Genomic DNA, 21,489 nt, shown 5'->3' on the forward strand with positions numbered 1-21,489 from the left:
ATGTCTTTATTTACTCATTTTTGCAGTTGGTCTACTGCTAGCTTAGTAGTTTGCTTCTGTTGTGCTTGGCCCCGATAATTGCTGCCTGCAGCTATATTTATTATTATTGCATAATATAAATGGCTTCCTCTGATATGTCCTGCTCAAACTTACTGTTTCACTAAGAAATATGTTGGGTTACACTTTATTTAAGGTGTCCTTGTTAAATGTAATTATACATTAACATGTACTTACTACATAATAGGGTTTTGGTTTAGGGTTAGTTGCTTGTAATTATGCATAATTTACTGTTATTACTATAGTATGTAAGATGTGTAACAGGGACACTGTAAAAAGTGGGTAACACTTTAGTTTACAGTGTCCTTGTTACATGTTTCATGTACTTACCATAGTAATAACAGTAAATGTTTCATAATTACATGCAACTAACCGTCAACCAAATCCTAATCCTACCCTAACCCTATAGTAAGTACATGTAGTTACTTCATATTGCTCAGTACTTAAATGTATAATTACTCTGTAACAATGACACCTTAAAATCACCAAAAATAACCAAAAAGTGTTACCATATGTTGCAAATTAAAGAAAACAGCGCTCATTAAACTATTTATGGGGTCTTTAACAGAATATTAGTTGATGTTCTTAGTATTTTGAAACATTATTATATTTTGATTTATATTACAACATAAATGTTTTAGCTTTTAAGAGCAGGGTTATTATCGTTAACTAAGGCTAAAACTATTTAAAACATTTATGTTAATTGAAATAAACCCAAAATAAAATATAAATATTAGTTTAAAAACTTAACTAAAATATTGAAATATTTGTATATTATTATAACTAGAAATATTGCTTTGGCAATAAACTGAAATAAGTTTAAATTGAAGGACTAAAATTATTAACTAGAAATAAATAAAAACTAAAAACTGAAATAAAAATAAATTAAACCTAAATAGCTGTATTAAAAAAACAAAAATAATAATAAAAGGACAAAAGCACATGACAAATTTACAAAGAAAAAATAAATATGTAATATAAAAAATAAAAAGCTAATTCATATGAATAAAACTAATAACAGTTCTTAAGAGTGGAATTTTTATATGAAATGAATATTTAAGACAATGTGAGGAAGACAAACCTGCTGAGGAAGACAACTTAAATATTGAATTATCTGTCTTTTGAGGGAATAGAAAGAGAGAGAAAAAGAATTCCAGGCAGACACAGGTCACTGAGGGAAAATAGAGGCCTTTCAGTTGTATTTTCCACATTAATTTAATTCTGTCCACTTTAATATAACCTCCTGTATCTCCTTTCCCAGTATCGATCAGGTTCTGATCCATTGACCCCGCACATGTCTCTGGAGTCAGTCAGTAATATGATATCTGACGCCGAGCTGCTGGTGGACAAAGCAGGATAAGGCACCGCTGATCCATGCGCTATTGGCATATCTGACTCTCTTAGATGTGTGTGTGTTCTTGCACGTATATGTAGGTATGTGTGTGCATGTGGATGTGTGCTCTCCCATATCTAACGTAGCCAATATGGTGTCTGGGCTCCAGGAAGCAGATATAACACACACACACACACACACACACAGTGGTCACTGAATCATTGCTGTGTTTCTCAGCTGTTTGATCTGATAAGGTAGCTGCTGAGGACAGCAAAGAGAGAAAGTGAACATATTTCTCCTCACCACAAGCTGTCCGCACCGGGCTGAGCCATGCCTGTGATGCAAAAGCCATTTGCGCTGGACTGATGGGGGGATATCAGCGTCAGCCAGCGTGCTGGGGGGATATTACAGATGACAACCTGAGATGAGAGACGTGTGATGCGGACCTGCCGAGGAAGACATGCTGGTCAATTTGGTTGATTCATGTGTTTTTCACTTTTTATAGGGGCTTTTGCCACTCTTTATTTAGAAAGACAGTAGAGAGGGGACAGGACATTACTGAAGAAAGGAAGAGAGAGAGAAGAGAGGGTGATCAGTACAACAATGGCTGGACCTGGAAACCTGCATCTCCCATCTGAGAACCACACTCTTAAGCCTTGTCCACACTAATGTTTTTCTCTTTGTTTTGGCCTTCTGTCCACACTGAGATGGATTTTTTGTCATGTGAAAACTGAGCTTTTTGAAAACACAAGTGGATAAATTTGAAAATAGCATTTTTGCGTTGTAGTGTGGACTGTGACTGTGGTATTTGAAAAAAAATTACGCATGTTTAGTCATAGATATCTGTTTATGCCGGTATTGCGTCTGTTATGTGCTATTCACTTTCACACTGTTGCTAAAGATATTTATATTCCATACACTCTTAATATCACAGTCCTGCGGTTTACAGATGTTGTATATAAAATCTTAAAGGGTTATGTAAGGCGCTTCATATTAATTTTATTTTAGATCATATTTAATTAATAAACTTAATTAATAATTTCATTTGAATTCAGATAAATGTAGAAAAGTAGAAAAAATTAGAATTTGTTATTCATGAAAGTATTATGCAATCATTGAAGAAATTCCTCCTTTATAACCTTTTTGGCATAAAGAATTCTTTAAAATTGAGTCAAGAAACCTAAAAATAAAAGTTAATTAAAAAAAATTATGAAACTAAAATAAAAACTAAACCAACACTGGTACATTTTAGAAATAAAAGAAAAATATAAACACAAAAATGTGTTGACATTGAAGTATAGAGCTATAATGTTCATGTAGATTGTATAACTCAAAATGTTTGAGCTCATATTAAAATCTTTGACCTTTCTTGCAGACTGTGGACTTGTCACTCTTTACTTAAAAACAATTTTCACTAAGAAATTGCTAGCAAATTTCAGAAAGACTGAAAATGTACTCCAATGATGTTTGTTTTATTTTCAACTTTGAAAAAGCATTTTGTTTGTCATATTGACATGACAGAATCACACAGTTGCTGCAGATTTGTCGGCTGCACATTCATGATGCGAATCTCCTGTTCCACCACATCGCTCACGTGCTCTTGTGGATTGAGATCTGGTGACTGTGGAGCCCATTTGAGTATAGTGAACTTACTGTCATGTACAAGAAACTAGTTTTAGATGATTTGAGCTTTTTGACATGGAACATGGAAGTAGCCATCAGAAGAGATGAACATGGTCAGCAACAATACTCAGGTAGGCTGTGGTGTTTAATGCTCAATTTGTACTAAGGGGCCTAAATGTGTGTCAAGCAAAGATCCTCCACACATTACACCGGCAGCACCAGCCTGAACTGTTGATACAAGGCAGGATGGATCCATGCTTTCATGTTGTTTACTGTACGCCAAATTCTGACCCTACCATCTGAATGTCAGAGCAGAAATCGAGACTCATCAGACCTTGTTCCAGTCTTCTAGTGTCCAATTTTGGTGAGCCCATGGGAATTATAGCCTCAGTTTCCTGTTCTTAGCTGACAGGAGTGGCACTGGTGCGTCTTCTGCTGCTGCTTCAAGTTCAACATGTTGTGTGTTCAGAGATGCTCTTCTGCAGACCCCAGTTGTAACGAGTGAGTTACTGTTGCCTTTCTATCAGTTCGAACCAGACTGGCCATTCTCCTCTGACCTCTGGCATCAACAAGCCATTTTTACCCACAGAACTGCCACTCAATGAAGCCTAGCGCAAGTTCTGCCAGGAAGACTCAGTCGTTCTCGTCACTTATTACCTTCTCATCTATCCAATCATATCCTAATAGCCCAGTATAAAAGGGTGGTATTTACACATGTCTGAGTTCGCAGATGCTGTCGCTTCAACCACCTCCATCCTTCCAAACCACCACCAAGACGGGACCTTTCCTCCATCCCCCCCAACACCACTATGTTGGGTCCTCCCCTCCATCCTCCCCAACACCTCCAGACGGGCTCTCCCCTCCATCCTGAAGACGCCAGGATGTCCTCTTCCTCCTTCCACCCCACCACCACCAGATGGCCCCCTTCCTTACTTCGCAGGGGGTGGGCTGCGCCCCTGCCTTCGTCTTCAGGTAGGATATGCAGATTCCGTACCCTCGGAATGCGAATTACGGACGGGGGCCTACGCCAAAGAACTTGATTGTTTGCTGAGCTCTTAAATAAATGTTCATCGTCACAGTATTAATTATCCCGAGTCTTTCTGGTAGAACTGGATATTTTTCTTTTTCGAACCATTCTCTGTATACCCTAGAAATATTTGTGAGTGAAAATTCCAGTAGATCAGCAAATTCTGCAAAGACCAGGAATGTTAACGGTTAAAATGTTAACGGTTGGTCTGGCACCAACCGTTAACATTGTTAACGAGCAGTTGAACAGGTATTGCTAATAAAGTGGCTTGTGAGTGTTTTCATTGAATTTATGAAAAAAAAAAATGGAAAAAAAAAAGATAAATTGCCTAATCTTTTAACTTAAGGGGCCCTATTTTAACGATCCAAGCGCACAGTCTAAAGCGCACGCTCACTTAGGGTGTGTCCAAATCCACTTTTGCTAGTTTAATGACTAGGCCAGGCGCATGGTCTAAAAGGGTTGTCCCTATTCTTAATGAGTAATGGGTGTGTTTTGGGCATAACGTGAAATAAACCAACCAGAGTCTCATCTCCCATTCCCTTTAAAAGCCAGTTGCGCTCGCACCATGGCGGATTGCTATTTACATGGCGGAATTTGCAAGAGGAAAAACTGAACGCTTCTCCAGAGCGCAAACAGATCTGCTCGTTGCGCAAGGTTAAAGCGTACCATCTACGGGACAAGACGGATTCCACCACATCTTTATGTACATAATATTAATCTTTTACATTTTAATCATTTTATTTTTTATATTTGGCATGTTTGTGTGCTGCTGTGCGTCCCCGTGTGTTTAATAAGCAGAGTGGACGCACGCGCATTGTGGACCTGCCTATAGACGCACATTACTAACGCGCTCTTTAAATAACCAAAAAAATATTGCGCCATTGACTTAAGACCAGGTTTTTGTCGGTCAGTGGCGCAGTCTATTTCTGTTGCCTAAAAATAGCAATGCACCAACAATGCGCCAGAACACACCTCGTTTTCAGACCAGCACGCCCATGGGTGCACAAATGGGCGCAAATGCATTTGCTATTTAAACAACGTGGCGCAGGACGTGAAAATTATAACTGCGTCAGGCTGAAACTAACAAAAAACACTTTTGTTAGTTTCAGGCTGAAACTAACAAAAAACACACAACTGCATTGCGCCGAGTATATGATAGGGCCCAAGGCCTCTTATTAACATGTTTGTGCTCAGAGCTGATAACTGATAGCCTGGTAATACCAAACTCTGCTACTTCGCTTTGCTTCGTAGACAGAGTCTGGAATGGCATAATAGAGAAGTGTTTTCTCTCTCGCGGGGGGTCGCTTGTCTGAAGTTTAAAATCATTGGTTACCCGTAAGCCAATCACATAACGTTTGGTTATGGCGTGTGTTATGCGCATGCTCAGCCGCATCTAACTTCCACTGTAAACACACGTATGATGCGAAAACAAAACCATCGAGCGAAATACCGGAGTGAACATGGCTGTGCGCGACTTTTGCAGATTATGTGAAGTAAATCTACGCATACACGGTACAATCAGCGTCTACGTCACGGCTCTCAGCCCGCCCTCTGTTCGTTGATTGGCCCGGCTGTTTTCAGGCCGGAGGAAAATGGAAAGATAGGTCGCTATCTCAGACTGAGTACAGAAGCGAAATGAAATTGAGCGGAAGTACGAAGTCTGACGTAGTCAGGCTAGATAACTGACCCTGTTCCTGTAAAAAAAAAAAAAAAATTCCGAGATATCTTATTCACTTGTGCCACACTAACCGAACTCAGAGGACCTCTGGGATTCCAGTATGTCTTTAGACCATGCTGGAGCCAGACAGAACCTCTTTTTTGAGCAGTCTCAGAGGAACTGACTCCAGGTCAGTGTAGCATACTGGAGAAGCATCATGCTCCATCAATCACATCCTGGCTTCCCATTTTGGACAGCTGACAGGGGAACTGCATGGCCATCTGTGATGTCACCGCACATTCTGAGCGACGGGCAAAGCAGATATGCACACTCAAACACACACACACAAACATATGCATACACACCGTTCCCTGTTCAGAGATCCCTCTCCGCTGTCAGTCCTCATTGTGTCCGTTTACAGTTCCCTTGTTCAGAAAGCCGAAAAAGGAGCATCTGGTTCACTTGCCACCGTCTGCTAGTGTGAGTGAATTGGGTGGGACAGGGATAGCCTCATCGCTGGTCTGGAGTCAGTATGGAAACCTTCAGGCTTGGATGCCACATGTAGCACAGAGGATGCAGGTTGATCTTGGATCAGATTTCTCCCCAGCAATTAGATAGAATCCATGGTTTGCTTTATCTACACTACATTTGGGGTCAGTAATTTTATATTAGATATATACTGTAGTTGACACACAGATGTTACAACAATGGTGCCTTTGTCTCCATCAAATGTTATAAAGACAATTTTCAGTTTGTTGATTCAAATGACCTCAAACAAAACTATTGAAAATAGCCATGAAACTTTGCCAAAACTTTGCCAGATCCGGAAAGTGTTGTTGACAATAAGCTGCTGTTCATCCATGCTGTTCATCGTAAATGTCCCAGTGATGCAAGAGTGATGGTTGTCAAAATTCACTGCAATGCCTCATTTACAGCACATTTCATTGTCATCAAGTACTATAGCTGTGTTGCTATGAATTTTTCATCTAGACTTTGATGGTGTTATTTTGAGTATGATGCAGTATGTGATAAACTCTGTTTTTTTGTTCTATTTGGAATGAAAGGGATGAAAGTTAATATAAAAACTATATTAATATACTATACTATACTAAAACTATATTAACATTAAAAATGAAACATAAAAAAATGCAAATTGTTTCAATGCAGTTTCACAGAATATATGTTGTGCAAAATAAAATGAACTATACATCATTAAAAGTAAACTGAAAATGTGGCTGGGTAACATGTTGGAAGTTACAGACACTTAGTGAATATTTATTTTATTAAAAGTAGTTAATGTGAAGTTCGTGTTGTTTTAAAGAGAGACCTTATAGGCCTCACTCAGGGTAGCACCATATTTCATTTTTCAGAGTTATGAGATATGAAAATGACAAGTAATCTTGGACCATTATACAGCGCATGCCATTGGAAAGACTGTTAGTCTATCCCTCACAGCCTCATTTTCATCCGTGTATAATTCAATATGGCATCTGCCCTTAAGGTCTATGACATGTTGAAGTTTGTTTTTTTTGTTTTGTTTTTTTTTCTGATTTTTAAATAGGTTATGTTCAAATATCATTTATATATAGTCGTTGTGATTTATTGATTCAGAGGTCAGGTCTGTAGGAAGTGTTCATTTCCTAATTAAAACTTGAAAAATACATTTTAAATGTGTGTTTGTTTGTTTTTTGTTTTTTTTTACAGGATATTCATGGACATTAATATTTTCAATATGTTGCCAATTCAACAGTCAACACCCAGGTGCACAGCTGTGTAGATTGGACCTTGTTTCTATTCCGAACAGCCTCAGTTTTGTTGCCATCTTCTGCAACTCCTTAAGAAACCATTAGTACAAGGTTGGAATGTTTTTCTGTAAAGCCCTCTTCAGACTGAACCAAACTGAAAGCCACTCTTCCAGGTAAAACCATTACTGTTCTCATCCCAGAAACTACATCCCAGATTTTTATGTTCTTGGAACATTTATACCTGTTTTACAGAACTACCATATTTATATATATATGTCTGATGCTTCATAATACAATACAATACATAGTTTACAAAACATACTGGTAACACTTTATTTTACAGTGTCATTGTTACATATGTTACATGTAGTAATAACTATAAATTATGCATAATTACATGCAACTAACCCAAAACCAAACCCTAATCCTTACCCTATAGTAACCCTATGGTATAGTAATTTTGTATTTACACATGCATGTTTATTTACATATTTACATTTTTGAGTCATTCTTTGTCAGTGTGTTAAGCACGTTTTGTGAGGAATGCATATTTTCACTCACATAACAAAGATCTGCTCACACGTCATGTCTTATTTTCCATACCATGATTGAATGTTTAGTTTGGCTCTTTCGTTTTCCTTTTGCATTAGTCACGCTTGCCTCATTCGCTCCTCATGTTGTTGATGAACCTTCGCTCATATGCAACGCTTCAATCTGTCTACCTGTCTGCTCTGTCTCTCTCTCTCTTGCACCAGGCAGGTTAAAGTGGTGTCAGGTGTGAGATGCTTTATTGCTTGCTAAGCTCTGTCTGTGTGTGTATGTCGGTGTGTGTTGATGTGCGCGAGTGGGCTCTGTTCGGGGTCTAATCCAGACAGCGTGAACCTAAGCGGCCCACGAGCAGAGACACGCCTGCTCTCCGCGGTCTCCTGTTTAAACAGGTTTAATCCAGAACACCTCCTGTCAGCTTCGTATTTTATGATGAGAGCCTTTGGCTGCAGGCAGCGGTGGGAATGAGAGAGAGCTTTTTATTCACCGCCTAGATCAGACCGGATGTTTTTTAGCCTTTTTTTTAATTTATTTTTTATTCATGCTGCCAGGGTAACGTAAATCTTTTAATATTTAAATCTAATTAAAATATTTATTAAATTATGTATACAGTATATGGGCAGTAAATACATTTAAAATGTTACAAACGTTTTCTATTTCAAATAAATGCTGTTCTTTTGAACTTTCTATTCATCAAAGAATCCTGAACAAAAAATTGATCACAGTTTCGATAAAAATATTAAGCAGCACAATTATTAACTGATAATAATAAGAAATATTTCTTGATTTATTAGGATCATGTGATACTGAAGACTGGAGTAATGGTGTTAAAAATTCAGCTTTGCAATCACAGAAATACATTTAAAATCAAATAGACAACAGATATTTTAAATTGTAGGCTACTAATATTTCACAATATTACTTTTGAATTTTTGAATTTATACAATCTTACATATTTAATAACATTTAATTGCATAAAAATACAGTCTGAAGACAATGAGTACATTGTACTTTTTTATGTAAATATATAGTGGTTAAGGACGCTTAATATAAAGTGTGACCAAAAAAATAAATGTAAAATGGATAGCTGTGAATTGTATTTTACACCTCTCTCTCTTTCTCCCTTTCTCATTTTGGCTATCACTCCATATCACCATGAAGTACATGCTACAAAGTCAATTTTGTTGGTCGTGCGGCAGCCAAAGTTATGCAGAGTGCTGATCTATTGCATTACCGCAGCTTTTGTGATGCTAAACACATTGTTATGCACCTGCAGAAATCAGCCTCTCAATTTCAATGGACGGCGTGATAAATGAACTCCTTAAAGAGCATTTGAGTGTTTCATCTCGCTCGGTAAAGGAAAATGGACCGGCGTATAAAAGTTAAATGGAAATCATCAATGAGCTTTCAGAATTACGCCTATTTAAATATGAGCTAAAACATGATGAGTCGAGTAAAGCAGACCGCATCCTCTGAAATTAGCATCTGTTCCTTTTGTCCTTATTTGAATGAAATAGTTAGGCATGCATTTTCTTTAACACTTTCCTCTTTTGAAACTTTTCGGCACCTGATCAAAAAAGTACGAAAATTTCAATATGCATGAGACAAGAGTTGTTTGTTAAAGTCTTTACAAGAAAAGTAAACGTGTGCTATATATGGATCAGCATGGAGCAGGACCGGAGTGGGGCCACTTTTCAGCCCGGGAGTTTCAGGCCCAAGACCGGCCCACTTTTTCCATGGTGGAATTCCAAATTAGCACTTTTTCTAAATTGGATAAATGAAGCAACAGTTCAGCTCGTACTATTGTGTAGTTTATATTAATACCATGGGTTAACAAATAATGTAAAGGTTAAATAATAATTCACTTAGACTTTATAAGAAGCAATTGCGACTTTATTTCACACAATTCTGACTTTATATTTCGCAATTCTGACTTTATTTCTCGCAATTGCGACTTTATATCACACAATTCTGACTCTATATCTTGCAGTTCTGACTTTAAAAGCAATTGCGACTTTATTTCACGCAGTTCTGACTTTATATCTTGCAATTCTGACTTTATAAGAAGCAATTGCGACTTATTTCACACAATTATGACTTTATATCTCGCAATTTTGACTTGCACGCAATTGCGACTTTATTTCACGCAATTCTGACTTTATATCTCGCAATTCTGACTTAATAGCACGCAATTGCGACTTTATTTCACGCAGTTCTGACTTTATATCTCGCAATTCTGAGAAATAAAGTCAGAATTAGTGTAGCCTATATGTAACTAACGTGACATTGAAATGTAAAAAAAAAAAAAAAAAAAATCCTCGACTGGCCCAAAAGTGAAGTGGCCCACCGGGAATTCTCCCGATTACCCACTCCGGGCCTGGCATGGAGAAGACCTTTCACAGACTACAGCCTGATTGATCGTCCACATCATGCATTATAAGTTATGTGCAGCTTTCATTACAAAGACCTTTCTCAGGGTGCAAAAATAATCTCATTTCTCTCTGGTCCCGAGGGGCGTAGAATGCATGATGTCTGCAGAGGTATGAGACAAATTAGTCACAAGTTTAACTAGAATCTGAACGGGTGAAGAAAGAGCGCACTGTTTACTAGTTCAGTCAGAAAAGGCGAAGCGGTCATGAGATGTGAGTGTGTTTGAGCTTGTGCTGGCAAAAGCCCCTCTCCCTTTGTCATATGACACTCGATCGTCTACCATATGCCTCATCTGACACAGAGAGCTCGCTGTCTGTGTGAGTGTCTGTATTTCTTTCACATGGGAATTATAGGTTGGTTGGTGGTGGATCCAAACATAGACACCCAGAAAACTTTTCTGTGCCTTTTTTTCAAAAGACTTTCACCCTGCCAATATTTTTAGTGGTCAGTTCAAACAGATGTCCTAGTAGAGTAATTACTGGTGTAGTTCATCACATTCAAAATTGACATGAACCACTAATGTTTAACAACTAAGATAGGGTCCAGGTGCTTCTTGTATTAATTTTGGCTGTTGACAATTACCCATAATTCTATATAGCCAGCCTGATATATGCGGTGGGAGAATAAATGTGTGTCAAGAAAATATCCCCCACACATAGGCGTAATTTGCGGGTGGGACGGGTGGGACATGTCCCCACCACTTTTTGCTAAGGTTGATCTTGTCCCCACTACTTTTGAAACATCTCGGCACGAATGTACCAATACAAATAAATAAAACATCTCCAGTTAACTAGCAGAGCATTAATTTAGTTTGTTTGTTAAATAAGAGGCGATGAAATGTGTTGTTTTTGAAATCAAATGATCAAAGTGCGCGTTGCTGCTGCGATCAGTGGAGCGCATATTGTGTTCTCTTGTGGCTCGCGCTCAGTCTTCACTCGGACGCGCGCTTCAATCCGTTGTGGAGACTCTCTATTCGTTCCGGTGAAATTACAAAACAAAATGCACACAAACGTGTCCCTGCCTGATATACAACCACTGATAAACATAATCGGTTTTGATGAGAAAAAAAAAAAAACCTATACGAGTGCGGATTAGAACCCAGAACCTCTGACACGCTGAATGCGTCGTTGTACCCAGCACTTCTGAAAATGCACTTCCGAATGCGTCTCTGTCCCCAGCACATTTCAAACCAAACTGAGGCCCATGCCCCCACACCATTACACCAGCAGCAGCAGCCTGAACTGTTGATACAAGGCAGGATGGATCCATGATTTCATGTTGTTTACACCATGATCTTCTGCTGCTGTAGCCCGTCTGCTTCAAGGTTCAACATGCTGTGCATTCAGAGATGCTCTTCTGCATACTTCAGTTCGGTTGTAACGAGTGATTATTTGAGTTACTGTTGCCTTTCTATCAGTTCGAACCAGTCTGGCCGTTCTCCTCTGGCATCAACAAGGCATTTTCACCCACAGAACTGCCGCTCACTGGATATTTTCTCTTTTTCGGACCATTCTTTGTAAACCCTATATGGTTGTGCATGAAAATTGCAGTAGATCAGCAGTTTCTGAAATACTCAGAGCAGCACGTCTGGCATCAACAACCATGTCATGTTCAAAGTCACTTAAATCCCATTTCTTATTCTGATGCTCAGTTTGAACTTCAGCAGGTCGTCTTGACCATTTCTAAATGCCTAAATGCATAGAGTTGCTTCCATGCGATTGGTTGATTAGATATCTGAGTTAATGGGCAGTTGAACAGGTGTACCTAATAAAGTGGCCGGTGAGTGTAAATATATTTCATGTTATTTAATACTTTTTGGAAAATCTTTACATTTGTTTTGAAATGAGCTTGAACTGTTTCTTTAAACCATTTTGTTTGTTTTATTTTTTTTTCTCTAATGCAGTTACATAGTATGGGTTAAAATGTTTGGGAGCGACTTTAGGGGTGACTGGGGCTAGTTGTCACACTTGTCACTCCAGTAAATACTTCTCAGTCTGGGGTTATAGGCATGTAGCTTTAAGTCTTAACTGCAAAAAAGCCTCTGAAAATTCCACCTTTATTGTGTATTTATGTGTTTAATCTATCAAAACTGGCTCATACTACACACAATAATAGACAGTTTAATGGTTCATGAGCTTCATGTCTGTTAAACTGTAAATTAATTTTTCTTGTTTCAACCATATTCTGAGCTGATATAATCTCACATAAAGTAATGATTAACTTTCAAAACTTTTAAAACTTTCATCATTTAAAATCTGTCACTTCTCCTTTTGTAATAAAATGTTTCCTTTTTCGTCAGCTGGATCGTGCTGTGCTTGAAGGTATTAACCCTGATACCATAGTGATTACAGAGCGATTTTGATCTAACACTTTTATAAATATATAAATATTTAATGTTTTGATTTTATAAGTCACTTTTACCTTCGCTGGGCCGTAATTAAAGTTTTGTGTTATTTTATTAAAAAATCAATCCGTTAGTCATTGGATTGACTGCAAATAACTGGCACAACACATTGTCACATTAAAATTAATGCACATTTAAAACCATATTTCATTTTAATCACCACAATCTGCTTCTGATTGCAGATCATTTTTTAGGCTGGTAGATTAAATTAAATATAACAACTCCAGCAGTCTCATTTGAATTATAAGCATTTCAGCAGTGGGAGACAGTGTAACAGTATTCATACTGCTCTATTACAGATATTACATCCTGAACCAGACATGCATGAAGATTAGTTTAGACACTGATCCCAATTTCAGTGACTAAGAGTAATTAAAAACCCCTGTGCGTGTGTGTGTGTAGCCGATCGAGTGTGTGCGTGTGTATTTGTTCCACTGTGGGTTTTCAGAATAAATCCTTTGATGAGTTCCATGAGGCTTTCATTATTATAAAGCACACTGTTCACACTCATTGCAATCTCTAAATTTGATTCTCGGGAGATCAGGCAGACACTCAGAGCATTTATTTTCTATTATTTTAATGAGGTATACCATTCACATTTGATAAAACAACTAATCTTATTTTTCCTATGAACATAATCATTAAAGTGCTTCTAATTTACAGATAAAAACTTTTCAAAACAGTTTATTTATCGTTCATTGAAATTTCCCCCGGAGTGTGCATTTGTTTAAAACATTAGCCACCGTTATTAATATCTGGGTCATTTCTGTTATTCAGTAACTTTTCAACTCTATTATACCAGACATTCACGGTCAAGCTTAGACATTTTAACTTGATAATTTACACAATGGGGGGAAAAGAACAGCTTAATTTTTATCAGGAGGATTTGTGTGTGCGTGTGTGCGTGTGTGTGCGTGTGCGTGTGTGTGCGAGACAAACAAACTAATACCACAATCCATCACAACCTGCTCGTGCATCATGTTAATGTATTTGGGGAAAAAAATCTTGATCTTTCATTACAATGTAATAACTTTTTTTGGCCTCCAGAATTACTTCCGCTGACATCACGTAGCCAACGCTGTCTATTGGAAAATGTTAACCAATAGCCAAATAGTTAACGTGTCACCATTTAAATCGCAATGGATAATTAATGTGAAATTGCTTCACAAGAAAACACGAGGACATGAAAATGTTTTTTAAATGAAAATGAAACCCAATAAGATAATAAAGAGAAAAGTAAAGAAATAAAGAAAAAAAGAAAAGGTTGATTCATATGTTAATTAGCATGATATTTTAAGTAAAGTTTATTCTCGAATATGATTCTCGGCGCTGTTTGAATAATGTGTGCGAGATCACTATGACAACATAACACTGTGTTCTTTGCATTCACTGCACACTGCTGCTTTCCTCCCCACCTCTGGATGTTAATAATTTCCTTTCACCTCATCTCATCGCTATTTCTTCTGCCTGCACGCTCTTCAGCTGCATTTAAAGGCTCCCATCCGAGCACACAAAGACGGCATTGTTTTCAGATCATCACACAGACAAAGTTTTTCTGTCTTCCCTTAACTAGGGTTGTCTGAGCCCCAATAGGCCTCTCCGTTTTGTTAGAGCAAATTAACCACCCTACTCGGTCATATGATAGCTTCCTCTCTCCTTTCAGCCTCTCTTTCTTCGTCTCTCTTTTGTTTCTTGTCACAGAGCTAGCCCTCACTGTAGGTCATTTCGACATGAGAAATCTGTGCCCTCAGATGCTGTGGCACCTGCTCCCGTGCTCTCGGCTCCGCTGTCATCCTCTGGGAGCTTTTGACAGAGTAATAGTGGGAAATTGAGGTTATTGAGGATGGTCGAGGGGAGATGTGGGCACCGTTATCGAGGGAAGGAAATGATGGTTTCAGTAGCAGAAATGAGAGAATGAGACATAAAATCGACATTTCTTTCAAAATACATTTGGTGGTGAAGTTTTTTTTATTTTCTTTTTTCTCAGACTTAAAGAATTCTAAAAGCTCTATCAAGCACAAATAAGGATCCATTTGTGTGCAATAAAAACCTTTTGATTAGTTTAAAGGAACACTCCACCGTTTTTTTTTAAAATAGGGCTTATTCACCGTCTTTCCTACATTTAGATAGGTGGGCAAACGCATTTTTGTCTCAGTGCATGCATTGTTTTAGTTTGGCAGCGCCGCCGATAGCTTAGCTTAGCATAATGAATGGAATCCTTTGTTGCCAGCTAGCATGTCATGAGTAAAAGTGATAAAAAATTAAAAATTAAAAAAACGAATTACTTCTTGTGGCCTGCGTATTCACAACGAGTACAAATAGCAATGCAGATTAACACTAGGCGATTTCCTAGGCAGATATTGACTTGGGACTATATTGGGAGGAAGCATAGGCGAAGCACTGCTACTTTGGCGCAGAGATATCACACTACACCTGAAATCCCCCAACTTCCGTCAACATACCAGCGTGAATAGTAGCCGGCTATTTTTCCTACAGTAGACATAGTGAATGGCGATGAACATGGCGGATTTTGTGAGAGACGAGGAGGGTGACTTCTCAGACAGTCAAGAGCCAGAACCATACCTCTATGAACCAGAGTTTTCAGAAGAGGAGCTGCATGCTTTGGAAATAGAACGACAGGAGGAGGAGGTTGCGATCGCTCAACAGCCTGAGGACGTGAGGATGACAGTCAACATGAACTGGTGGTGAGCGTGATATCTCTGCGCCCAAGTAGCAGTACTTCGCCTGTGCTTCACCCCAATATAGTCAATATCTGCATTGCTATTTGTACTCGTTGTGAATACGCAGGCCACAAGAAGTCATTTGTTTTTTTTTTTGTTTTTTTTATCACTTTTCCTCATGACATGCTAGCTGGAAACAGAGGATTCCATTCATTATGCTAAGCTAAGCTAGCGGTGGCGCTTCCAAACTAAAACAATGCATGCACTGAGACAAAAATGCGTTTGCCCACCTATCTAAATGTAGGAAAGACGGTGAATAAGCCCTATTTCCAAAAACGGTGGAGTGTTCCTTTAATTTATAAATGGTTTAACTGCTCATTGTTATTCAACTTAAGAGATCACATATGGTTGTGTGTCTTGTGTGAAGAATTGCTCATCCCGCTCCGCTAATGATGTACAATAACATGGTCCATACGGTTAATGAAGTGCTATGAATGTCGTTTCCGTGTAATACACAAGAGAAGAAAAGGAAGATAGAAAAATGGAATATTCAGAGTTGCTGTAGTCTAATTAAAGATGGCTTTTATTCGCTCTGGGAATGGGTTAGAGCTTTCAAAAGAGTAAAAACATGAACAAAGAGAATGAGAGCTAAGTGTGTATGAAGAATGATAATTCAGATGGAGGAGGACCTGTGTTGTTGGTGCATGTGTTTCTGATCACAAAATCAGTCATAGCCTTCTCATAGAAAAAAATAAATAAAAATTGTGTCATTCATATTTCTTTTCTTTTTTTTGGAACACAAAATGTTAGTTTTTGAAGAGTATTCCGTCAGGAAAGAAAATTAAGAAAGTGATTCATATTACATAGTGCAATATTCAATGTCTTATGGAACCATATGGTAGCTTTGTGTAGAGAACAGACTGAAATGTGTTATTCACTAAAATTAATCATACTTTTTTTGTTTTTGTTTTTATGAATCATTTGAACCATTTCACAAAACTGATCTCATTGATATATAGATATATTTATTTTTCACACATTAGGCTGATCCACCTTTCAGCGAGTTTAACTCACTGACTAAATTATCCAGTCATGGCGGTTAACAGAAAACTTCAAAAACTTATAATAGCACTTTTATGATACTGTCATGGTGCTTTTTGAAGTTTGAAAGCTCCATTCCTTGTTCATTGTAATTACATTAAAAAGCATGACTAAAATGTTATTCAAAATAGGATCTTTTGTGTTTCACAAAGTAAAGTCAGTCATACCAGTTTGGCTGTTTAAGCACATTATTTATTTATTTTAGGCCATTTATTTATAGCTATTGTTGTCCTTATTCTGTAGCTTGGTTAGTAGAAATATATTTATATGGCTCCTACTGTACTCAATGAAGTAACTTACAAAAAAATAGTCTGTTTGGTTCTTTGATTCAAAATAAAAAAATTCTAGTTAGATTTTTTGCTATCTGCTTTAAAATAATCTCAGTGTTGAATATGCTGTTGAAATTCAGTATGTATATGTTTGCCATAATTTGTGTCATAAATAATCCACCTTTAATTGTAGCTATGGTTTTCAACACGAAACTGGTCATTTACTGGCCCAAGCTGGTTTATTTGTTTGCTTATCTTGTTTAGAGCTGGTGGACTATCCTGGCTAAGCTGGGTTGACCTGGTTAAAAACAGCTGGTTGACTAGTTTGACCCTATAATTTGGCTGACCTGTTTTCGTCAGCTGGAACAAACCTGTCAACATTTGTATCTTTAAATAAACCCACCCAAACACACAAACAGACACGCTTATAAACACACACAGAGCTTTAAACATTAAATGGCAACATTTTTTCAGCCCTCCGGCGTCTTCTACTCTCTCTTTCTTGTGCCAGTGTTAGGTCACATTAACAGCAAGGTGACGTGAGCTTGGCACAAACTGTTATTTGGTCTATGTGAGCGTGCATTTGTGCTACAGAGCTTGATGGAGTAGAAGTAGGCCATTCGCAGTGTGCATATAGATGTTAGGGCAGGTTTTGTGCCACGGGCTACAATCAACCACAGTCTTCTCACTTAATAACGCTCCAGGACCCAGGCAGGAGAGAGATCAGACCTGATGCCCAGGCAGGGTGCTACGCGAGCAGGGTGCGAGGTGGGGGGGTTGGGTGATGGTGCTCCTAAAAATTTTGTGTTTGAACTAGAGGGCGGCCCGAGGGGTCAAATAATTTGTTGTATGCCACTTTTGCTTTTTCTCCCTTCACTTAGCAGATCGCTCTGCGAACACACAGGGGAAAGTGGCCAGTAGGCGCTAACAAGGATAGAGGGTCAACTGGGGGAGCCGCACTTCTTCTGTTATCCAACTAATGAGTCTGCGAGGGAGAGAAAGAAATGAGGATGCTTTAAGAGGTTTTTAAACTAGCGTGATAAGGGCTTTGTTTGTGCCAGCAATTTGGAGCGTTTTTGAGGATCTGTTTGTTTCTTCTGTAATTTTGTGTTTGTGTGTTACTGAGTAGACCTATTAAAGGATTAAAGTGGCACGGATTTCTTTTCGCATTCATGTTTCTGTCAGTTATTTGCGTGCAGGCCCATCTCTGCGCGTGTGCTCTTGTGTAATTGTTTTAGATTTCACTTTGTTTGCACAGCTCTCGATTGTGTGTGTGTGTGTGTGTGAGAGAGAGAGAGAGAGAGAGAGAGAGAGAGAGAGAGAGAGAGAGAGAGAGAGAGAGAGAGAGAGAGAGAGAGAGAGAGAGAGAGAGAGAGAGAGAGAGAAAGAGAGAGAGTTACATGCCAGAGCTCACCAGCCCATTTTCTGTGTTCTTTCTGCTCATTTATAAATATGATCTTGTCAAGCTCAGGCACTTTAATTTGATAATTTTGTACATTGGCATGAAAATTAACAGCTTGATTTAGATTAACTAGCATTATTTCAGAAAAATTGTGCAGGCAAGAAAGGTCAATCATCCTTTTCTAGAGTGTACTATTAACTCTAACTTTTAGGGAAAATGTTCTTAAAGAGTTTTCAGAAGCTTGATGATGGTGACGATGAAGTCATGCGACTGGTGTAGTTCGTTTACAGTATGTGTAGCTTTTGACTTCTGACAATTGTATGTACGCTTCAAAATTCAAAAAATGTGTGTTTGTGTATCAAAAAATGTATCATGATGAACAAAGCATGTAAGAATCATAAGCTTTGGTTAGTCATAGACCTTATTTTCTGCAATAATCCAAAAGCCAATGGAAAAATCCAGTTGGGTTTTTGTGGAAGGAACCAGTGTGATGCTAACTTTCGGTTTGGCCTACAAAAACGCCATCCCTGCACCAGTTGAGTAGACTGAGTAGACATATTAAAGAATCAGTTATTTGCATGCAGACCCGTCTCAGAGCATGTGCTCTTGTGTAATTGTTTGTTTATTGTAATTGTAAGCTCTTGCTTATGTGCGTGTGTTTATGAGTTATACGCACTAGAGCACATCACCCCTTTTAGGGTCCCTGTTTTGTTTCCGCTCATTTTTCTTATCATTCTGCCTCTTTGGTTGTTTTTCACCTCTGCCCTGTTTGCTCTCTTTTCCCTTCCCCTCCCCTTGGGGGACTGTTAACCTTTGTCATTCTTTCATTGGCCTCGGGCTATGATTTGCACGCAACAGCGCGAACCCGCTGCTTGCTAACATGAACGTGCTAGCCGGCACTACAGCACCAGTGCGCTTCTCCAGGATAAAGATTATTGTATGGCACGTGTTCAAACATTAGAGGCCCTTGTAGCAAAACAATCATGGTGGCCGACTCAAACATCAGTATGCTGGTAGATAATGCATTCACAGTTAATGTATGCTTGTGTTCTTCTGATAAACTAGGAAATTAGCTGGAATTAGCATGGAATGAAGACACTTTGTTGTTGACAAGGTTAATGCTCTGGTATTTGTTGTATATTCTCATAATCTTGTCAATAAATTTTTGACTGATTAAAATTAAAATTTAGTTATGAAGGGTATGAAAATACACAAAACATTTGGGAACATTTTTGGTGCATTATGTTGATATGAAAAATGTGTCTGATGATAATGATAATTTCATTGCGATTGCTTGAGTTTTTACAGGAATAGATCTTTCAGTTCTCCTAAAAGTGTCTCTCTATAATTTTGAATTGTTGGTTGCCTCCTCAGATGTAGCCTTACAAACAACACCTTTGATTGTTGGCATGAAGTTTGGTGCGTATTGTTGCTTGTTCTGGCCAAGAACTGCTCACTTAGACAAGAATAGGCTGGCTAACCAACTTGTAAAGTGAACAGTCTTCTTGAACAGTTATACAGTGTAAAATCTGTGTAGAATTTGTGGTCACAATTTCTTTGCTACCATAAGTTGGGAAAAGCAGGGATAATTGTAACACTTAATAAATGTAACAATTGTATGCACAATGCAGACAGTGCCCATATCAGATTAGCAAGCACAATGCAATCCTCTACATTATTACAATAAAGATTCCGAAATAGGTTTTTTTTTCTTTCTTTTTTTTTCTTTTTTTTTTTTTTCTTTTTCTTTCTTTTTTCAATTCTTTAAGTGTGTGTGTGTGCGGGTGTGCGCGTGCGGGTGTGTGTGTGTGTGTGTGTGTGTGTGTGTGTGTGTGTGTGTGTGTGTGTGTGCGCTCTCTCTACGGACTGTGTGTGTTTCCCACTCCAAAGAATCTGCAAGCTAAAATTCTAGCATGCGTGTCAACTGAAACAAGTATTGATCAAATTGTTTTTGCACCAAACTGTGAAAGATGGTGCATAAAACTTGAGTTTAAGGAGCAAGCTGTGCATGGTGCTGTTCATTGTCTTGGTTTATGTGCTTGTGTGTGTGTTTGGTCAAGGCGAACTGTCATCAGTAAACAACAGAACATGCTGAGCTTTTCAGTTTAACATTTTTAATGGCTGATACTCATTTTTAATACTTAAAACTTAAAAAAATGTGCAAAGTAGACAAAGACTGCAAATTCAAAGTTCTGTCATGAAACTCTAGATGGTGCAGGATAATAGGTCCTTAACTCAAACTGCTTGCAGTCATATCTTTCTCTATAGAGCACAGCTGATTGTTCCTGCTGTATTAGTAGCCAATGAGCTTGCATGCTAAACCTTCAAATACTTGGTTAGCATTTGCCTTAGCAGTGCAGCGCGCTTTCAGAAACCCTCCACCTTCCCCAGCTCCACCTGTATGGATCTGGTATGGATAATTCACATACACTATACTGTATATTGTACAGCAGCAGCATGTCTTACTTTGGCTAATTAGCATGGCTAGTTATCCCTTTCTGATAAAACTACATTTTGGGGGAAAAGATTATCTTTCTCTATTAATGACTAGCAATACATCTGGGCTATATTTTTTATTTTTTGTCCTGCCTGCTACCTGTGACAATGCTAAGGACTGTTAATAGTGCAAATGTATGCTTTTGTGTGGCGATATAAGAAAACTTGTGACATAGTTTTCATGATTAGTCACATGGCATTTACGCCTCAAAAACAATTGTGTTCATAATTGAATGTCCATGAGAAAACTGTCCATTGGGATCAATGGGCATGCTAACAGATTGATTTCTGTAAGTTTCATAGATCTCCTACACACAGAAAAATGATGAGTTAAAAATAACCCAACTTGGGTTGTTTTATAACCCAACTGCTGGATCAATATTGCACCAGACCAACAGTAGTTAATTTAACCCAGCAAGATGGGTTGGTCATTTTTAACCCAACAGATGAGTTAAATATTCTACCCAAATGCTGGGTCAAATTAAATACAATTCTGGGTTGATTCAACTACATATTTGTTATATAGTGTACCCAAATGCTGGGTCAAATTAATTACAATTCTGGGTTGATTCAACTACATATTTGTTATATAGTGTACCCAAATGCTGGGTAAAATTAACCCATATGCCAGATTAATTCTAACACATTACAGTACAATTTAAGAAAATAAATTGCAATAGAATACCCATAGCTATACCCATAGCTTGGCCTTTGGAAT

This window comes from Abramis brama (genome assembly GCF_963993115.1).
Source record: "Abramis brama genome assembly, chromosome: 2".
Classification (NCBI taxonomy): Eukaryota; Metazoa; Chordata; class Actinopteri; order Cypriniformes; family Leuciscidae; genus Abramis; species Abramis brama.